This window comes from Macrobrachium nipponense, chromosome 19 (genome assembly GCF_015104395.2).
Source record: "Macrobrachium nipponense isolate FS-2020 chromosome 19, ASM1510439v2, whole genome shotgun sequence".
Classification (NCBI taxonomy): Eukaryota; Metazoa; Arthropoda; class Malacostraca; order Decapoda; family Palaemonidae; genus Macrobrachium; species Macrobrachium nipponense.
In genome coordinates this window covers 7439261-7457344 of record NC_061088.1, presented here as the reverse complement: position 1 = coordinate 7457344, position 18084 = coordinate 7439261, and the positions used below count along the sequence as shown (strand labels likewise).

General features: G+C 39.8%; 1 long non-coding RNA gene across 1 annotated transcript in view; it reads right to left on the bottom strand.

Moving 5' to 3' along the window:
* Positions 1–469: 469 nt before the first annotated feature.
* LOC135212571 (uncharacterized) overlaps positions 470–18084 on the bottom strand; it is a 375323-nt gene continuing 357708 nt past the window's right edge. Inside the window, exons 2-3 of the long non-coding RNA XR_010313932.1 lie at positions 14278–14820; positions 470–517 (exon numbers count right to left, since the gene is read on the bottom strand). This is a non-coding gene — a long non-coding RNA (uncharacterized LOC135212571). The remainder of the gene's footprint in view (positions 518–14277; positions 14821–18084) is intronic.

Genomic DNA, 18084 nt, shown 5'->3' with positions numbered 1-18084 from the left:
ATATATATATATATATATATATATATATATATATATATATATATATATATATATATATATATATACTATATATATATATATGTAATTTATACCTATTACTCGAAATGATAACTCTGAATCTACACATTAAACTTTAAATGTAAGTTCAAATTCATATATATATATATATATATATAATTTTCTTATTAGGGTACGGGTACTCAAAGCACAAAAATAATTTTTAATAAATTCAATAAAATCTCGAATAAAAAAAATATTAATAAATAACTTCAGTCGCTATATCTCTAATCCTATTCATTGCAGCACAAAACTAAATAGTCTTATAAACATCAATGATATTTGTTTCAAAATAAAAAAAAATAAAAAAAAACATACCAAATTTACAATGATTATATTTTCAACGTTCCCATCCTAGTGCGAAATATCATTAAAAGCTTTAAAATGCACTGAATGAGAAATACCTTGTAGGAATTATAGCCTGGGCACTTACCTTCTTCTCTGGAGATTCCTTGGCAAGCTACGGGGGGAAGAATCTGTAAGATTAAACCAGAAATTTATTAGATAACTTAATTACTATAGAAAGTTACTCCTCCCTCTCTCTCTCTCTCTCTCTCTCTCTCTCTCTCTCTTCTCTCCTCTCTCTCTCTCTCTCTCTCTCTCCTCTCAATCATCATATAAATATATATATATATATATATATATATATATATATATATATATATATATATATATATATATATATATATATATATATATATATATATATATATACATACATACATACATACATACATACATATATGTTATAAAAAAGAGCGATTTGCTCAAATAATATGTTTAATATACCGTTGTAATGTGATGTGCTGTGACTTTCTTGGAATGTCCTTAGAGACAGTGGTCTGAGTGACAAGCCTTGGAAGTGCTAACGCATCCTTCCTCGGGTGGTGTGATATCAAAGTTGCTGTATGTGCAGATCTGTGCATGTCCTGTTGCTACGGGCGGGTCGCAGAGGTGACTTATGTAATTAGTTCTAGGCAGTTTACCAGGGGCGTGGACAATATTTGTGAGTTCGTACGTGCGTGCAAGTTTTTTCCGTACATAACGAGATGTAAGGTAACCATGGAAGGGAGATCTGTGCAAGAGAGGCGGCAGAGCAAAGATGGCTTCTGCAAAGTGACTCTTAATAATAGTGTTGTGAATACTGTGTTGAATGGGTAACCATATTTATTTTGGCCAAAGATGTGGCTGTATTTCATATTATATTTTGATTATAATCTTGTGCTTATCGAGGTGTTATCCTGTCTTCTAACAGGCAGTTCTGGGAGAAAGGGGAATTGACTTAAATAATGTGTCATGGTGTTACTGTAGAGACTGTTGTGACTTTTCCAGTTTCATGACTAAAATGTTGGTTATTTTGGAGTAGAAATATGGAGTGGGGTTATCTGAGTTCAATCATTCATTTAATCTTTTTGTTAAGAACCTGGGTTTATTTAGGTAATGCTTTGTTCTTAAATAAATAGGTGAGAGAGAGAGAGAGAGAGAGAGAGAGAGAGAGAGAGAGAGAGAGAGGGGGGGTGTTGTTGTAGTTGCCAGCTGCTCTGGTTCATTGCTACCTTTTAATAAATATGTTTATTGTTATAATACAATTAAGTTTGTTCATACTTACCTGGCAGATATATATATAGCTGTATTCTCCGAAGTCCGACAGAATTTCAAAACTCGCGCACACGCAGAGTGGGCGGCCAGGTGGTAGTACCCATTCCCGCCGCTGGGAGGCGGATATCAGGAACCATTCCCATTTTCTATTCATATTTTATCAGTGCCACTGTCTCCTGAGGGGAGGTGGGTGGGCACTTAATTATATATATCTGCCAGGTAAGTATGAACAAACTTAATTGTATTATAACAATAACATTTTGTTCATGAAACTTACTTGGCAGATATATATATGCTAATCCCACCTTCGGATGGTGGGAAAGAGACAGAATAGGATTTGTAGGAAACTTAAATTAAGATAGATGATATACACCTTGGTTCCTCACCTGTTAGCAAAGTAGCTCTGTGATTACTGTCACTACAGCCTGCTTGTGCTTAATCAGAGTTGCCAGCCAGGTGGAGACCTGTAGTGCTGGTGCGCTCTGAATGCTCTGTCAACGGGGACGTGACCTCAATTGTGACAAGAGCATAGAGCCATACAAATGAGGGCAACGAAGCAACTGACCACCACCTGACCAACTAACCAAGACCCCCTGAACACTAAGCTAAAAGATGGGAGGTCTTCACCAAAGCCTCACCACAACCAAAAACACAACAACTAAAACCTAACCTAAACCTAACTAAGGGATAGGGAGAGAGCTACCTTCAGCCCCCAATACTGTGTCTGCAGAAACGTAATGGCCCAAGAGAACACAGTCCTCGTATATCGTTCTCACATCTCTCAAGTAGTGTGAGGCCGAATACTGAATTGCTCCTCCAAAAGGTGGCGTTCAAGGATGTCCTTGATCGACATGTTCCTTTGGAAGGCAAGGCGAGGTTGCAACAGCTCTGACCTCGTGAGCTTTCACTCGCGAAGAGGCTCAAATCGATCTGTGTGGAAGAGCGAATGAGCCTCTTTTAATGACGTCCCTCAGAAAGAACGCCAAAGCGTTCTTGGATAACGGTATATCGTGTCGTTTAAAACCGAACACCAGAGATTATCTGAGGGACCTCGTACTTCTTTAGTCTTGTGGACATAAAACTTTAGAGCCCTGACAGGGCACAGGAACTCTCTCCGGTTCTTGGCCCACAAGGCTTGTCATAAAAACCCTTGATTTCAAAGCTCCTTGGCCAAGGGTTCGACGGGTTTTCATTCTTTGCTAAGAAAGTGGGACTCAAAGAGCAGACAGCATTGTCCCCCTTGAAGCCCATCTCTTACAAATGGCCTGAATTTCGCTAACTCTCTTCGCCGTCGCCAGAGCAGTTTAGGAAAAGAGCCTTCTTCGTCAAGTCTAAGAGACGCTTCATGTAAAGGTTCGAAAGAACTCGACATTAACAGTCTAAGGACTAAGTCCAGGTTCCAAGAAGGAGGCCTCGCCTGAGGTATCTTGGATGTCTCAAATGATCTCAGGAGTATCGTGAAGATCCCTGTTATCAGACAGATCTAGTCCTCTGTGTCGGAAGACTGCCGACAGCATGCTCTTATATCCCTTGATGGTCGGACCGCCAGTTTCTGCACATTTCTTAAAAATAGCAGGAAATCGGCTATCTGGCTCACGAGTAGAGGAAGAGGAAATTCCCTCCTTTCTACACCATGCCCTGAAGGAAGCCCACTTCGACTGGTAAACAGCTCTCGAGGACGATCTCCTAGCATTGGCGATCGCCTTTGCAGCTGCTTTAGAAAAAACCGTCTCGCTCTGGCCAGCTTTTCGATAGTCTGAACGCAGTCATGACCCAGAGCGGAGAGGTTTCGGTGATATCTTGCGAAGTGGGGCTGTCTGAGTAGATCTTTCCTCCAGGGCATGTCCTCGAAAGTCTATGATGAATGACATTACCTCTGTGAACCATTCTTTCGCGGGCCAACTCGGGGCGATCAGGGTCACCCGCGTCCCCTCCGATGCCGCGAACTTCCTTACTACTTCCCCCATGATCTTGAATGGCGGGAAGGCATATAAGTCCAGGTTCGTCCAGTCCCAGAGCAGTGCGTCTATCGCGACTGCTCCCGGATCCAACACAGGAGAGCAATAAAGAGGCAACCTCTTTGTTCTCGACGTCGCGAAGAGGTCGACTAACGGACACAGTCTCCAGAGCTCTCGACAGACGTCCTGGTGCAAACGTCCATTCCGTCGCAGGATCTGATCTTGTCGGCTGAGAAGGTCTGCTCTGACGTTCTGGACTCCCTCGATAAATCTCGTCAGGATCCTTATCCGTCTCGCATCTGCCCACAGCAGAATCTCCCTCGCTAAATAAAACAGAGGACGGGAGTGTGTACCTCCCTGCTTCTTTAGGTACGCCAGGGCTGTGGTGTTGTCCGAGTTGACTTGGACTACTTTCTCTGCAACCTTTTGTTGGAAGAACTGTAGCGCCAGAAAAACCGCCGCTAGTTCCTTTACATTGATGTGCCAGGACACCTGTTCCCCCTTCCAGGTGCCTGACACTTCCTCCCTCCCAGTGTTGCTCCCCATCCCGACAACCGAAGCGTCGGAAAACAACACTAGGTCTGGGCTCAGAAGCTTTAGGGGGACAACCCCTCTCTCAAACTTCCGAGATCTAACCACCATCTTAGATGGTTCTTCACCGATTCGGTGATGAAAAGGGTCGCATCCAGATCCTCTCTGACTCTCCATTCGTCTGCTAAGAAAAAACTGGAGAGGTCTGAGGTGTAGTCTTCCCAGGGAAACAAACTTTTCCAGCGAGGAAATGGTTCCCAGCAGACTCATCCATTCCTCGCCGAGCAAGCTTCCTTCCCCAGAATGCCGAGACTTTCTCTAAGCCTTGCAGGCTGTCGTTCCTGGGACGGAAACGCTCAAAAAGCCACTGAATCCATCTGAATCCCCAGATACACGATGGACTGTGTTGGGGTCAGTATGCGACTTTTCGAGGTTGACTAGAAGTCCCAGGACTTCGCCAAGGCCAACGTGAAGTGAAGGTCCTTCAGACACCTTTCTTCTGACGATGCTCTGATAAGCCAATCGTCGAGATACAGGGACACTCTTATTCCTGCAGAATGTAACCATCTCGCTACGTTCTTCATGAGCTATGGTAAATACCATCGGAGCCGTGCTTAAACCGAAACAAAGGGCTCGGAATTGCCAAAATTTGTCCTTATCATAACCTCATAAACTTCCTTGAAAGAGGGTGGATAGGCACGTGAAAGTATGCGTCCTGTAGGTCCAAGGACACCATCCAGTCGCCCGGTCTTAAGGCTCCTAGAACCGACTGAGGTGTTTTCCATCTTGAATTTTTTCTTTTCTACGAAAAGATTCAAGCTGCTTACGTCCAAGACTGACGCCACCCTCGACGACTGTTTTGGTACCAGGAAAAGTCTGTTGTAGTATCCTGGTGACTAGGTCTAGGACCTGCTCCACCGCTCTTTTGCGAGATCATTTGTTCCAAAAGATCTAAAAGAACCTGCTGTTTCTCCCCTTGAATACGACGGGGAAAGATCTCTGGGAGTCGTTGAAAGAGAGGAGGGTCTACAAAGAGGGATCTTGTACCCCTGTTTCTACTATCTTGAGGGACCACGCATCTGATCTCTCTCTCTCCACGCTCCCGCAAAAAGAACTTTAGCCTGGCTCCGACAGGCATCTGAAGGACTTTCTTTTCTTTAGAGGTTTTAGGTTTTGAAGGAACCTCTTCCTCTTGCCAGTCCTCTCCCTCGAGGAGCAGCTCTCGAGGGAGGAGCGCTCCGAAAGGGTTTAACCTTCCTAGGAGGTCGTCCCGACGACGACGTGATAGGGACTGCAGGACGTCTAGAAGACTGGGCCAAGAGATCCTGGGTAGCCTTCTCTTGTAGGCTCACTGCCAGGTCCCTTACCATAGCCTGGGGGAAGAGATGGCTCGAAAGAGGTGCAAAGAGAAGTTCTGCTTTCTGCGATGCAGAAACAGACTTCGCTGTGAATTGCATAATAGGCGCTCTCTTCTTGAGGAAAGCAGTGCCGAAATGAGACACTAACCTCTTCCGAACCATCCCTGACGGCCTTGTCCATGCATGACAACACATTGGACAGCTCCCCCAGACTCAAAGAATCAGGACTCCTAGATTGAAGATCCAGGGCTCCTAGGCACCAGTCTAGGAAGTTAAAGACTTCCAGAGTCTTTAACAGACCTTTCATGTGATGGTCTATCTCCGTGGGTGTCCAGAAATCTTCGCGGACGACAAAAGGGATCTCTTCTGGGCGTCTACCAGACTAGCAAAGTCCCCTTGGGAAGAGGACGGGATCTTAATTCCTACTTCCGATTTGGTCCTCATACCAAATGCCGCCTCTCCCACTCAGCCTTGAAGGAGGAAGGGCGAAAGTCGACTTGCCCTGATCCTTCCGACGTTCCATCCAGTCCTGCAATTTCTTGAATGCTCTCTTAGTGGATAAGGAAGTCTTCATCTCCACCACTTCCGAAACCTTGCCCGACTTCGAAGAGGAGAACTGAGAGGGCGGAGACTTAGGAGCTGCAGGCTGGAACTTTTCCCCAAACAAGGAGCGTAAAAGTCGTACCAGCACCTTGTAGTCGGAAACCGACGAAGCTGACGGCTGTTCTTCCTCCACTGAGTCAGCCGGACTACTATGTTCTCCTTCCTCCCGAAGAGGCAAAGGAGATAGAACCTCTGGAGAGGGCGTGCGCCCCGCGGGTCTAGCCTTCAACAAAGGCTTCCGAGGAAGACTAACATCCGCCTCCTCAAAGCGACCGACCTTCTGTCGATCTTTAGAGCTCGAACTACGAAGAGCTTCCTGACCTCGCTGCGCGTCAAGAGAGGAAACTCTAAGTCTCTCTCGAGGAGCGTCCTTACGCTTGACGCTCAAGCGTCCAGCTTTCGCTTTCAAAAGCGTCCTTCTGAGCGCTCTCAAAGCTTCTCCACAGGCGCAAAGCGTCAAACAAAGCCACCCGACGAGCGTCCTGCCGAGCGTCTTCAAACGCGTCCTCCAAGGCGTCCTGTCGAGCGTCCTCAAAGGCGTCCTGACGCGCGGGCGGAGACAGCGACGAACGAGGAGACAGAGAAGGAGACTGCCTCGTCCTCTTGACAGGCAGTCTAGCGTCCTTCCTTCGCTTAGGCTCAACTGCTGCTGGGCGAGTCTTCCGAGCCATTAAGGTCGACAATTGGTCTTGAAGCGACGCAAGAATACTCTTCGTAGGTGAAGAACCGAGAGGAGGTGAAGGGCTGCGCCTGCGAGAAGACGAGGGGCGGGGGGACGCCTCCTTCCTTCTCACAGGAACAGCAACCTGCCTCTCCGAGGCGCGAGAGAAGCGCTTCTCAGCGTCGTCCTCGACGACGTCCTACCTCTCTTCTGAGGAGGAAACGCGTCATACGACAGGCGACGACCGCAACGAGAGCGGAGAGAGGGGACGTAAAGCGTCCTCCCTAGGAAAAGTCCTTTTCAGCGGACGTGAGTCACTCCGAGAGCTCCACCCCACCCCTTGCGCGGGGAGGGCGCCTCGGAGGACGAAAACAGTCCTTTAGGATCGAGCCTGAGCACGCTCCTTGGCAGCTGGGAAGTAGCAACAGGTCCTGCCGAAGGGACGCCAGATCGGTGGGGAGCCCCCGTAACCCTCTTGCGGCTTCGACATGCCCACTCCCTGAGGTCTGGGAGTCCGACAGAGGTCTAGACCTAGAGGCATTATGGGGCCGATCTGACGCCCCCTCCACAACACTAGGGGCACGATCACACACTTTAGTCGAGCCGTTTTCCAGGGCCAACACTTTGGAACTCTAGAGTGCGCAATGACTCTAGAATCAGAGAAAGGGCATTACCATTCTCCAGACACAGAACTAGGGCCCTCAGGCAACAACACGGATTAGGTGAAGCAAATTCTACTGGTGTTAATATAGGCGAAATGTTACTTCCCTTACCTTTCGTAGAACCGCTTTTAGAGGAAGACCTCCTGATCCTATCGCGTTCTAGCTTACGCCGATAGGATTCATACACCTTCCATTCATCCTCAGTCAAACCTTTTGCATTCAATGCAACGATCAACCAGCAAACAAACTTGCCCCCTACACCCCATACATACTGTGTGGGGTACTACCGATGCTTTCGGTATGCCCTCGCCTTGCATCACTTCTCACACACACTCTGAAGCTCACTGAACTTGATCCCGACATCACGTTTCATACAAAAGCCAATCCAAAATCCAAAAACAGTCCACTATCGCGTATGCCAATCCAACAATCCAGAGTCAAAACCAAAAGTCAATCCGATACTTATAACGAGTTTAAATCCTCCAAAAATCCTGGGCGAGGTCTGTAAACAGGTGTTTACCGACCGGCGACAGAAAAAATATAATAGAAAATGGGAATGGTTCCTGATATCCGCCTCCCAGCGGCGGGAATGGGTGGGTACTACCACCTGGCCGCCCACTGCCGTGTGTGCCGCGAGTTTGAATTCTGGTCGGACTTCGGAGAATACAGCTATATATATATCTGCAAGTAAGTTTCATGAACAAAACAGAGATTAGAATTCTAATCTTGGTTATTATATATATATATATATATATATATATATATATATATATATATATATATATATGTGTGTATATATATATATATATATATATATATATATATATATATATATATATATATATATAGATATATATATATATATTATATATATATATACATACATACATACATACATACATATATATATATATACATACATATATATATATATATACATCATACATAATATATATATATATATATATATATATATATATATATATATATATATATATATATCACCCTTTTCTTAAAATATGGAATATAGTAACACAGTCACTTCAAAATATTTCTCTCTCTCTCTTTTTCTCAAACATTACATCATACACAAATACTAATCACTAATTCAAGATGAATTCCTGGAATCTCTTTCCCTTCTCTCTCTCTCTCTCTCTCTCTCTTCCGACCCAGCAGCGTCCTAACAATAGATTTAATGGATTACGGAATCACATCCCACCTACTAATTTATAGTACCGGTCCTCCCCCATATTTTACCACACGAATTCCAGAGATGGAGAAAAATGAGAGAGAGAGAGAGAGAGAGAGAGAGAGAGAGAGAGAGAGAGAGAGAGAGAGAGTTTAGAACCTTTTCTTGAATCGGTAGAGAGTTCTTGAGCAAGAGTTTTTGAGTATGCTTAATGCTGAAGAAAGAGAGAGAGAGAGAGAGAGAGAGAGAGAGAGAGAGAGAGAGAGAAGAATATTCTCGTCACGTTTCCACAGTCAATCTGAACTGGTACCAACCACTCAAACTTTCCCCACATAGCGAAAGCTCGCTCTAACTTATAAGGGCGGCAGTTTAAAAATAGGAATGAGTCACATAGCCATTCTTGTCTGAGGTTATTTTCGTCAAGAATAATTTTTCTTAAGGTTTTTTCCCACCTTTAAGACTAACCCTTTTAGGAGTGTGTTATGCCTACCTTTAAACATACCCCTTTTTGGAGTGTGTCATGCCCACCTTTAAGACTCCCCTTTTAAGAGTGTGTTACGCCCACCATTAAGATTACCCATTTTAGGAGTGTTTTCATGCCCACCTTTAAGCCTACCCCCTTTTAGGAATGTGTCACGCCCACCTTTAAGCATACCCTTTTTAAGAGTTACTTATGCCCACCCTCAAGTCTACCTCGAGACCCACAAGACAGGTTAACGCAAATTTATCTACATTATAGATTAGCGTATGGGACCTATGAGGTCATTCAGCTACCTGAAAAATGTTGAAAGAATTGTTAGGAGATGGAAGAAAGAGAATGTGAACAGAGGTACGATAAAATAAACGACAGTGGTTGCAGCTAGGGGCCGAAGGGACGCTGCAAAGGACCTTAAGTTATGCCTACAGTGCTCTGCTTGAGGTGCACGGATGGCACTAGCCACCTATCGGGACTTGATACTGGTATAGACATAATTAACGATATTATAGTAAATTTGCGTATAAGAAGACGTATCCATATAGGCTCTGCGTAAACTCATCTGTGATTTTAATACTGATCTATGTCTCTTTCTACCTCCTAGCGTTTCTGAAGTTTAAAAATATCCTTAGCTTTGTTCACGTTCTGTCTATAATGATATAACATAAGTTTTTTTTTCTAAGTTCATGTACACAAAACGATCTCTCTCTACTCTCAAATCTCTCTCAAGTTTTCTTTAAAAGAAAAATACTACCTCACAACACCCCACTCCTTATATATACATACACTCTCTTTCCCTATCAATCATTCTTCCATCGATAACTTGCTCTGTCAAAATTTTTTTTTTTTTTCCCTCGGTCAAAAAGTAGCTTTTTTTCTCATGCAAAATTTAGCTTTTTTCTGTCAAAATTTGGCTTTTTTTTTTCTCAGGCAAATTTTGCTCTTTTTCCTCTCAGGCAAAAGTTAGCTTTTATCTCTCAGTCAAAATTTAGATTTTTTTTCTCTCGGTCAAAATTTTGCTTTTTTTCGGTAGAAATTTTGCTTTGCACTTTCATCAAAACAGTACGCAAAGAGTTAGGCTATACATCTCCTAAAAGCATTCGCATCAAACCTTGATAAACTGAACAATTGTTCTTCTTGAAAACCTCCCTCATCAAGACGTACATTACACAGCTTTGTTAGCCACTTAACACTTTTCACCAACATGTACGAACATTCTACTTGTATCCCACCAACTACTGCCATGTCTGAACATCATACTTGTATCACATCAATCTCTGGCACATGTCTGAGCATCCTATTTGTATCCACCACCAACTTCTGGCATATGTCTGAACATCCTACTTGTATACCCCACAAACTTCTGTTATTTTACCATGCCACTATACTCTTCAATCAGTCACGTCTGCCTTCATTCTACCCTTAATGTCCGTTCAACTTTTTTGGCACCAGAATTACTTTTATTTATTCAAATGCTCTGCCACAAACTAACTGCGTGCTACCAAATTCGACCATACATCGGCTGTCTGACAGTTTAGGTCAACAAAGGCACAATTTCTTCGGCAATGATCCAATCACGCTGTCACTATGTAATTGACTGGTCAGCCTAGTTAGTGCTTGATAGATATTGTGAAGTAAGAACAAGCTGTAGATATGATATGATTCGTATTAAAATTATACGCAGAATGAACAATTCTTTAATCATACAAAATGTGATAAAAAAAAAAAAACATTTTGGTATTTTCTGAGGTTTCAAGTAAAAAAAAAAAAAAAAAAACAAAAAAAAAAAAAAAAACGAAATGGACAAAAATGGAATGACAACTGCAATAATTTCAAAGGAGTTTGTAATTCTGTATTTGCGGTTGTTCTCTTAGATTCCCTGAACATCCTTTCTTTTGAGAAAATGTTAATTTTCCCTCATCCTTAGCCTTTCTGTTCCTCTCACCCTACAATCCTGGCTTGCAACAAACTATTAGGTGTCCCAAGCACGTAGATCTCGAAACGGGAAAAAAATAAAAGTTACCTTTTTGTTGTCCTCGTGTATAATATACTACAAGCATCAGCCCAGCAGTTTTCCAGTAAGAGCATCGCTTTGTGTTTTTTTTTAATTCAATTACAAAGCGAGTCTCTCTCTCTCTCCTCTCGCTCTCTCTGCTCTCTCTCTCTCTCTCTCTCTCTCTCTCTCTCTCTCTCTCTCTCTCTCTCTCTTCTCTCTGCCTTTTACGTAAAAGAAAAGTACCGGCGCTTTGTCGAATAGGTTTTGAAAGTAAAAACTTGATGGAAAAATCTCACAGCCGTGAAAAAGGTATACGTAGCTCCCATTTTGGCAGAAATGAACTTAGAGAATTTTGTTATAGAAGTGTTAAAAATGCAAGTTTCGAAAATTGCATATCCTATACATTGTTACCACCCGCTTAAGGAATTATGCTAAAAAAAACACAGAATACATATGCATTACCTAAAGCTTAATCTCTAGGCAGTTTTTCCTGGGACTAACAATGGTACATACACATATACAAGCTATATATATATATATATATATATATATATATATATATATATATATATATATATATACATATATATATAATATATACAAATACATATATATATATATATATATATATATATTATATATATATATATATATATATATACACACACACCTTATTCACTACCATCAACACATTCAATACGTACGATATTTTCACTTTGATCACAGCCAAAACAGCCCAACAGCCTACTGGAAATATAACAGCCAATGTGGAATACTTAGTGAAATATATATTTCATAATGTCCATTTATCTGACAATAAACATGGGTCAAGATCGGTTCGACCTACATTATAACATACCATAAGCATGTCAGCAGCTTATCGCATGCACATCACAAGAAGTTGGATACACGTTACCGACTTATCGGTAAATATAACAATTGAATCGTAAGAGTATCAGTATTAGCCAAAGGTTCGTTCTTCGCCCAAGAGTCTTTTACAAGTTGTCAACATGTTTATGACAGTATTGTAAGTCGCCGCCGTCTTATAGGACATGTCTTACTGTATTGAATTACTTTTAGTTTGAACATTAGCACTTTTTTAATAAATACCTTAAGTTGAATACTAACATCTTTTAATAATTACCCTCAGTTACATACTAGCATATCTCAATAATCACCTAAGTTGAATATTAGCTTATTTCAATAATTACTTCCATTTGAACATAAGCAACTTTCAATAATTACCTACAATTGAATTAACACCTTTTAAGAATTACCTTCATTAATATTAGCATCTTTAAATATTACCTCCAGTTGAATGTTAGCAACTTGCAATAACTACTTCCATTTGAATACAGGACATGTCTTACTGTAGTGAATTACTTTCAGTTGAACATTAGCACTTTTTTAATAAATACCTTAAGTTGAATACTAACATCTTTTAATAATTACTCTCAGTTACATACTAGCATATCTCAATAATCACCTAAGTTGAATATTAGCTTATTTCAATAATTACTTCCATTTGAATATTAGCAATTTTCAATAATTACCTACAGTTGAATATTAAAATCATTCAAGAATTACCTTCAGTAACACTAGCATCTTTAAATATTACCTCCAGTTGAATATTAGCAACTTGCAGTAATTATTTCCATTTAAATACTAACATTTTCAATAATTACTTCCATTTGAACGTTAGTAAATTTCAATAATTACTTTCAGTTGAATATTAAAGTCTCTTAAGAATTAAGTCGAGTAATATTAGCAGCTTGCAATAATTACTTTTATTTGAATCCTAAAATTTTCAATAATTACTTCAATTTGAACATTAGCATAATTAAAAATGACCATCAGCTGAACATCAGCAACCTTCAATAATTACCTTCAGTTGAATATTAGGTTCACAGAGCAATCAGTATACTAGTTACACTTTTAAGTAATCATAGACAAACACTCGACCAATACACCCGATGAATCTTCACGCGCGAATGACATTAAATGACTGGACTTATCCAGACAGACTAGACTTCTCCCTGGTATACCAAGGTCACAAGCGCTTCCCGGGACCTTAGCAACAAGTACTCCCAGTATTTAAAATTAGTTATAACTACATCATCCGGCTGTTTGGAGGAGGGACTTCCAAAACGTTTCGTTTACGAACATTTTGATGGCTTATGCTTTTCGAGCGGGAGATGTAGTATGTAATTCAAACGTTTAAGTCAGTGTTAAGTACATGAGAGAGAGAGAGAGAGAGAGAGAGAGAGAGAGAGAGAGAGAGAGAGAGAGAGAGAGAGAGAGAGATTTGTATTATCTGTGGCATTGCTTGATTTTGTTTACCATAAACGATAAACTCTGGAATACATACCGATTGTTTTTTTTTTTTTTTTTTTTTTTTTTTTTTTTTTTTTTTTTTGCATTTTCATGTTGAGCATACTTGAGCATGTATGCATACCGATTGCATATGTTTTGCGTATGTGTGCGTTTTCATGTTGTGCATACTTGCGCATGTATACATAGCAGTTGCTTGTGTTTTGTGTATGTGTGTGTTTTCATGTTGTGCATATTTCTGTATGTATGTATACCAGTAGTGTGCATTTTCATGCAGTGCATGCCTGTGCATGTATGCATACCAGTTGCTTGTATTTTGAGCATGTATGTGATTTCATGTTGCGCATACCTGTGCATTTATGTATACCAGTTGCTTGTGCTTTGTGTATGTGTGTGTTTTCTAGCGTGCATATTTATGCATATATGCATGCCAGTTGCTTGTGTCTTGTTTATGTGAGTGTTTTCATATTGTGCATACTTGTGCATGCATACAAGCATACTATACATGCGTGCGTCTCCATTTTGTGCATACCTGTGCATGTATGCATATCGGTTGCGTGAGTATTGTGTATGTATGTGTTTTCACGTTGTGCATACCTCTGCATCGTATGCATACCGGTTGCGTGTGTCTTCATTTTGTGCATATCTGCGCATACAGGTTGCGTGAGTATTGTGTACGTATGTGTTTTCACGTTGTGCATACTTCTGCATCGTATGCAAACTGGTTGAGTGTGTCTTCACGTCGTCCATACCCGTGAATGTATGCATACCCAACCCACTGTACATACCAAATGAGTGTATTGAGTCAATGTGTGTGTGAGGACGAATGCCCAAAAACAACCAGGCAATGGACTTACCTATGGGACGCACGACCCACCGAATTGTGGCGAGAGTTGGCCCGGTGGTGTGAGATCGGATCCAGCTGTTCCAGCAGGCTGCTGGCGGCCCTCCGCCTGCCGGACGACCCGGTGCTCCCCATGCCCGATTTGACGCTTCGGAAACTCATGTTGTCTGCTGATTTGAGGACCAGCTGTTAATCTCATTCGGTACAAGGCATCATTTTGGACTCTATAATGGATACCTTTCAGTCTCATTCGATTTGAAACTTTTTTTTTTTTATTATTATTGCTTTTATCACTGCAAGTTCAGTTATAGTCTGAATGTTTTTTTTTTTTCTGCGATGTCCAGTTTTCACTACATTGTATCTGTTATTATTTAGACGGTTTTTTTTTTCAAATAGTCATTTGAGTTTAAATTACGTGATACTGTCTGGCAGCATTGTTTGTTTATTTGATTTTACATCTCAGCCCATTCATGTTAGGCAAAGGGATTTCTGAGTTAAACTTATAATACTATTTTCCATTTTTGTTGTGGTAGAAGTATGTTCTATTTTAGTGGACCTGGAAGGGAAGAAAATGTGATTTATGAACAATAATTTTACAACTATATTATCTAATTTTGCTTTGGAAGAGACGGATGTTTCTTTGCCAACTTCAAAGCAAAATTAAGCCTATATATATAATATTCATATTCCGGTTTTGCATTTAAAATGCTGTAGCTTTTCAAGTTTTAACATAACAGCAAAGATGTCAATATTTCTGAGCACATTCCATTTAATTTTCGTTTTATTTGCCTATTTCATTCCACTGATTCTCTTGTGTTTTGCATTTTTTTCCATATAAAAAAAATCCATCACAGTAAATGCACTTCATAGCTTTGTACAAATTAACGAAAAACTGTTTATCTCAGTCTAAAAAACAACAGAAACGTCACACTAGAACTGCGACGCCAGATGAAAGAACCACTCAAATGGTAGATGACTAACGAAGAGCTTTTGTACCAGAACACTTTTTCTGCCCATATCTGGTACAACAACAGTTCCAATCACGTCAGCAACGGCCAGCCTGGAAGAAGGAGAATAAGATGCCATTATAACAAGAGAAAATGAAAACTTGAAGAATAGTTTCTACTTGAATAATAATAATAATCCTAGAAACGGCGCACATAGTAAGGAAAGTGATGGACTCCTAAGCAGGCAGGATGCAACCCGGAACCCACAGTATAAATACCACCCAGTCGAATTGGAGGACTGTGATAGAGCAAAAAAAAAAAAAAAAAAAAAAAAAAAAACAAAAAAAAAAAAAAAAAAATAATAATAATAATTAAAATAATAATTGTTAAGAAATTCACAGTCTCGTGAAGAACAAATTGTTAAAAAATCCACAATTATATACGAAAATATATTTCTATTTAAAAAACATAGAAATATATTTTTATATATACTTGTGGATTTTTTACTACTACTACTACTACTACTACTACTACTAATAAAAATAATAATAATAATAATAATAATACAATATGCACAATTTAGATACACGAGATATAATTATAAAAAATTACAATTGGCAATATCCACTCAGTTGCTGAGATAGTAGTACAATAGCTATGTATATAGCAAGGTGCAATAGCATTCATAATGATGGCATTTTCTGTAATATTATTAAGAATAATAGTAAAAAGATTAAAAATAATAAATAACATAAATAACAGATTGCATACAACTGGCGGTTACCGAAGTCAGATCCAGAATGCTAAATACGAAAAGTGAAAAAATAAAATCTCAAAAATAATAATAATAATAAGAATAACAATAATAATAGTGATGATTTTCATTCTTTACATAAATTTTCACGGTAATAACGGGATATCCATTCAAACTAGCAACTGAATAAAGGTTAATTAAATAGACTATTAACTTCCAAAGAATACTCGTGAGAATTCGACAGTATTCACGAATTCAGTGGAAATCGGAATTCCCCGAATATGAAACTTAGCCGAGCGTAACAGCGTTAAACAAAAAAAACTGAACGCTTGTAACTGACGGAGACTTCCAAGTGAATGCGACGAGCAAGATCAAAAAGAGAGAGAGAGAGAGAGAGACGAGAGAAGGAGAGAGAGAGAGAGAGAGAGAGACAGAGTTCAACTGTGGACACAACAAACGATCGATAAAACAAAACATGAACATGAAGCATATTTCTATGATAAATTCTATAAATTCTCGTGTATGCAAATATTAGAAATTTTCATTGCATATTTCACTTAATATTTACTCTCTCTTCTCTCATCTCTCTCTCTCTCTCTCTCTCTCTCTCTCTTCTCTCTCTCTCTCCCCCCTCTCCTATATATATATATATATATATATATATGATAATATATATATAATATATATAGATATATATAATATATATAAGTTATAAGAGCCATTGCATCAATAAAGGCAATTACTCTCTTTAAGAGAAATAAGCCTATGAACAACGATAAGTCTACAATTAAGATTATATAATCTATGGGCGTTTCAACACTTAAAGGACATTAGCGTACTGAATTAATATTCCTCTCGCTCCACACGTTAAGGAGTGAGTGCGGTAACACAAGTAACCACTTACGAATGCCCTCTACATATGGGTTTATGGTTTGAAATAATGACAGCTCTCTCTCTCTCTCTCTCTCTTTCTCTCTCTCTCTCTCTCGTCTCATCCTCATTATTCAACTTTCAAATTTATTTCCCAAAAACCCTATATTACCAGATTAATTTTGTGTTCAGTTTCATTATAAACATGATACTTAAATGTTCTCCTCTCTCATCTCTCCTCTCTCTCTCTCTCCTCTCTCTCTCTCTCATCCAAATCCATTAGATAATTGAGATTTCCAAAATGCAACCTCTCTCTCTCTCTCTCCTCGTCTCTCTCTCTCTCTCTCTCTCTCTCTCTCTCTCTACTCTCTCTCTTTCTAGTTGCTTTTGTGCATAGATTCAACGTAACATTATACTCAGATGGTCACGGATTGGTTCTTATTACATACTCTCTCTCTCTCTCTCTCATATTCAACTTTCAAATTATTCCCTATAATACCAGATTAATTTTGTGTTCAGTTTCATTATAACATGATACTTAAATGTTAGTCTCTCTCTCCTCTCTCCTCTCTCTTCTCTCTCTCGGTCTCTCTCTTCTCTCTCTCTCTCGCATCCAAATTTCAAATAATTGAAATTCAAGATACAATCTCTCTCTCTCTCTCTCTCTCTCTCTCTCTCTCTCTCTCTCTCTCTCTCTCTCATCCAAATATTAGATAATTGAGATTCCAAAATGCAACCTCACTCTCTCTCTCTCTCTCTCTCTCTCTAGTTGTTTTTGTGCATAGATTCAACATAACATTATACTCAGATGGTCACGGATTGGTTCTTATTACACACTCTCTCTCTCTCTCTCTCTCTCTCTCTCTCTCTCTCTCTCTCTCTCTCTCTTCTCTTACTACGTATCAACAAAATATTAACAATTTAGTTTCATGATCCAATTCTAAAATTCTGAGAAAAATAGAGTATGGTATACAAACCTCTAATCATACAGTTAAAAAATTAAACATACATTGACTATACTCATCCCTTACATTGATTAGGTTTCTTAAAAACAATGTTATATAACATTCTAATTAAGATTTGGTTAAATGCACGTGTTTATCAAATATATTGCAACAATAGAGACTAAGAACCAAAGAGAATGACTTTTTAAAATAAATTTTAATTAAATTCCGTCGAAAAGACGACACTGGATATTCGCTCTCCAATACTATAGTTTTATTGGTTGTTGATAAGCCAATCACAGTCG